We start from the raw sequence: 4,854 nt of genomic DNA, 5'->3' as shown, positions 1-4,854 counted from the left end.
GGTGCGTGTCACCGTCTGCTCACTGCGGGACGTGTCTGGTTAAATGTCCCAGCCGCAGCTCATGTTGTTGTCCCTGTGAGACATTAGTCGGGACTAAGTTCCTCCACCAGCGGACAAGTGACTGGCCGGGAAAGTCTGCTTTGATGTGAGACATTCTCGACTGGCTGCTGGAACAACTTGTCCCAGTGTGCAAATCACAAATCACTGAATGAACACAATTAATCAAACACGGGATAAACGAATCGCCAAACTTCCGGGCTAAAATGGTGGACTTGAAAGCAGCATCTCATAGTACCCAGGGAAAGCTCCTCCTCTATTTTTTAGAGGCAAGAGGGAGATCAAAATATATATATTTATGTACATAGTAGGCTAATTGGTTGAAATAAACCAATTTACAAATCCCAGTATCATTTATAAAATATTTTCTGTCTTTCTTTGGACAAAAACATTATTTTAAACTGTTTAAAGGGTCAAACAGCGACACCTGCAGGACAGAGGAGGACGAGCTCTTGCTGTCCTCCTTTAGGGCATGACATCTTGTATCAATTTGATTCATTTCTTTTTTTTGTTCATGATTTTGAATGAATCTACCATTTTCCTGAAGATATAATCAAGAAATAATGGATAGGCGCCTGAGCAATGGAGGTAGGGGGAGCAGCTGCACCCCGACTATTATTCCCGGGGGATCAATTGTGTTTTTGCATCTCCACTTTTTGATATATCTGGCCGCGTCGTATGTAGCATATTAATAAAAAATGTAATTCTCTGTCTTTTGTGCCATTTTCTCTTATGAACTCAAGAATCATGTCTGAACATCCGTAGTTGTCCTTTCACAAAGCACACAAACAGGAGATTTTCTGTGTCAGACAGTGTTTCCCATTATTTTACCTAGACTGTGTAGACCTGGACCTCGCCAGATCTCGCCAGACCTCGCCTTCGCTCTCTGCGGAGAGACCTGGTCACTAGGCGGGCTGTCCTCGGTGCGTCAGTGGTCTGCGGCGATGTCGGCAACCCACCTGACCCTGTTTTGTTCACCATTCTTTGTGGGTCTGACTATTTGGCCCTATAATCACCATTCATTTCTATACAACCAATTGTATTACAATTAAATCACCCACACTTATCTTATATTTTCTTAACATTATTTATTTGACAAGTACAAAGGAAAATGGCTATTGTTGTTAATGGTGATAACTCACGTCAGTGGGGCCATAAAGTGTAGTTGCAGCTCGCTGGGAAGAAAGCGGACTAGTTAGCTAGTTAGCTTGTCCTTCTCAAGAGCAGCTGGGAGTGAGGCGTAGGGACTGTTCGACCCTCAGCAAGCCAGCTAACTAGCTAATTCCACCATGCTTTAATGCTACACTGGTTACAGACAATAAGCCGAACAAAGTTGTCACTCATCTGGCGATAACAATGTGCTTTTCCTACGCTGTGTGGAATAAGTGTGTGGATTAAGTATTAAGTTGTTAAATGTGACTCTGCTTTTTTAGTGATTACTGCAAAACTGTGACTCGTCGTAAGTCAGTTTAGTTTATAGGGAAGTTAGCCCGCTAGCGCGCTACACATAAAAATGGCCGCTGCTCTGACCGTCGTGCTCCGTTGATATGAATGGGAATGTCCGTTCTGCTTGTTCTATTCTCCCTTGAAGTGTTTCCAAGCTCTACAACATGTTTGCGTGACAGTTCTGACCCTAACTCAACATGGACGGATCTTCATCTCAGAAAGTCCTCAGAAAGTCATCTCATCCACCCTCACATGTCATATGCTTTTTCCACTTAAACACAACACTGCCGCCACTGTCTCTTTATTTGCCTGAAGTTTTCTAATCTCATCCATCATACATACCACTGGATCCATAGTGCCCATTCCACTCTTAAATCCACTTTAATATGCTGTCACCATACCACTCTTCTCCCAGACATACAGTAGCCTCTCACTGACCGTCCGTAACATCAAAATAGGCCTGTGGTTTATTGGCTTGCTGGCATTCTTCAAAGGTTTCCTTGTTGGAATAATTGTCACTTCCTTCCAGCTCTCTGGGATTCTTCCTTCTTCTCATATTTTATTAGCAAATAACATCAACAACTTCCTCAGTCCCGCCATACGTAAGTATATAGAAATAGAAGAGGAGTAGAACGGACATTCCCATTCAAATCAATGTAGCAGGATGGTCAGAGCGGCGGCCATTGTTATTTACCGTTGCTACTGCGACAGTTGTAGCATGCTAACTTCCGTACTAAATACTCCCATTTTGTTGATCCTTACTTTCTCCTTGTTGCCTCCATAGACTGTATGTAGGAAGTGGATTTTGCCAAAGCCATCTTGGATTACGGCTGTCGTCATGTTGGGGTTTTTTTGCAGCCAATGAACGGAAGTTACTGGATTTGGAATGTGGAGGAGTAACGAAGAGACATGGTATACGTCTCTAGACGAAGTATTCAGATCTTTTCCCCCAGTAAAAGTAGCAATATTACTATTTAACAATAAAGAATAAAGAAGAGTAAAAAAAGTAGGGAACAAAAGAGATCTGCACACAGTTAATGTTCCAAATAGTTTATTCCTCTTTCTCTAGTAAGGCAAAGTTTTGATCTTCTTTTTATCTTGCACCTGAGTAGTTTTGCCTGGTTGTGTGCACAAATGGTCCTTCTTCTGTAGAAGTATAAGGTTGCATAAAATGGAAATACTCAAGTGAAGTAGAAGTACCTCAAAATTGTACCTCAGAACACAAATTTATTCAAAGTACTTTTAACCCGGTCTCAGCTGTTTATTACAGTTTTATTACATTTAATAAAACTTGATACACTATGGATTACATTTCCATAAACGACAAACAACTTGCCCTTTACCCAAATGTAGGGCATTATTATACATATATTCAGGGTCGGACAGGGAACAAAATTCAGCAAATTCAGCCCTCACAACTTCCATCTGGATTGAGATGTTGTGAAGAAGATGCAAGCTGAGATAATTGAATGAATGTTTTAGGACCAAAGACACTGGATATTTTGGAAAGAAGTGTTTCCAGTGTGCGTGAGATATGTATCTGTGTCTGATGGCGTGCAGACTAAGTTATTTCACTTTTATTAAGACAGTAATGAAACAGCAAATGGCATACATCAAGCTCTGATGCACGTTCTGGAAAAGCATGAATTGGATATAAGTCACATGACAGAATATGCAGCAGACGATGCCAACGATGACCAATAAATGGTCAGAGTCAAGAAACAGATGCAGCACAGAGCTCATCAATAAAAATGGACTTCAGATATCTGTGAACTGTGTTCTGTCATTTAAGGACTTCTCTCTGGATGTGCAAAGTGAGAAAGGACTACTTGAATCAGTCAAGAGTAGCAAAACATATCCCTGGAGAAAGTAGACTTGGTGAGCCCTCTTTTTGTCTTTTGCATTTTAAATGTTTAAGTTTTTTTACTGTGAAGGTCCAAATTGTGATTTCTTTGATAATTTATGTGGAGGTTTATTCACATAAAATTCCATAATGATTACTATTTAATGGAACATACAATTCTTTTTGGTTTCCCAATTGAATAATTGTAACATATACTGTATATTCACACAAGACAGCACCCCACGGTTTTGCCGTTTCGTGCACCAATTCCTGCCAAAAACGAATTAAAAGGAAGTCAGAATGTCTGCTGTCGGTTTGGCATGTGCAAGTATGGATGAAGCTGCAAATTAATGAATAAGCCTGCAAAAAAAAAGAAAATACTGTGCAGCTACGATAAGGGGTATTAAGTGTTCACACAGGGAAGTTGATGTACCTCCAAAATAAATGATCCACTGATTTACAGACTTCTCTTTCCCAAATGTAAATCTGTGGTAAAAACTATTTTTGGGGCCCAATGGCATTACATAACGGACCTATATAGACCGACTATAGCTAATACATTGCATACTGTTTCTTTTTACTTAGTACGTACTGCAGCTGCCCTTACAAAGTACGTATTGTTGCATGCTGTACGCATTCAATTGAGACATACTACTTACTCATAACTATAGACTATAAGAAGTGGACGTAGTCATCGTGGCATACTGAATAGTATGGTAGTATAAGGGTATTGGGACGCCCAGCGCCCTTACTTGATCTACTCCCTCTCACCACATCCTCCCACTCACTCTCCCTCCTCTCATAGCTACAGTTTCTCTCTTCCTCACTAAACTCCATGCTGTTGTTGGCAACATGTGTCTCCTTCCCCTTCCATCCTGCCAGCGTTAATATGGAACAGTGTATGAATATGGTTTCGGGCCCTAAACTGGTCGATATCCTTTCAAAATGTCAAGTCTGCAAATATAAAGGTCATTTAATCACTCAGATAATGAGTAAGCGTCATACGATGACCACTTCCGCTCACTCCATCCATCCGTGTGCTTCGTTCGGCCTGCGGAACTAACGTTGACGCGTACAGTTTCACGTCGGACATAAATATGTGTCGGACCACCATACCCAGCGAGCGATAGTTGTTTACTGTAAAACCAATATAATACATTTCTTAGGCTCTCGCGACGTTGCAGAGGCGTTTATCATTATATCAAAAAGCGGAAATGCTGAATTCGTCGCAGGAGTTGTTTATTTCCTGAGAAGATGTTCGCGAGACAGTTTCGTGTCAAATCTAACACCGCCATCAAAGGATCAGACAGGTGAGCTGCTGTCAGCCTGTTGTCATGTGTTCATAGCTGCAGTATATGACATGTGGTCGTTTTATTAAAAACAATGACACACATGAAGCTCATTGATAACCATAACAGAAGGCTGTCCAGATATTAGACCTCTGAACGAGAGTAGTTCTTCAGCGAAGCTTCATGTTTGTCCATTAAACCACAAACATATATATATAT

The sequence above is a fragment of the Anarrhichthys ocellatus genome, unplaced genomic scaffold, assembly GCF_004355925.1.
Source record: "Anarrhichthys ocellatus isolate YVR2014 unplaced genomic scaffold, GSC_Weel_1.0 scaffold5, whole genome shotgun sequence".
Lineage (NCBI taxonomy): Eukaryota > Metazoa > Chordata > Actinopteri > Perciformes > Anarhichadidae > Anarrhichthys > Anarrhichthys ocellatus.
This window is presented reverse-complemented; position numbering follows the sequence as displayed.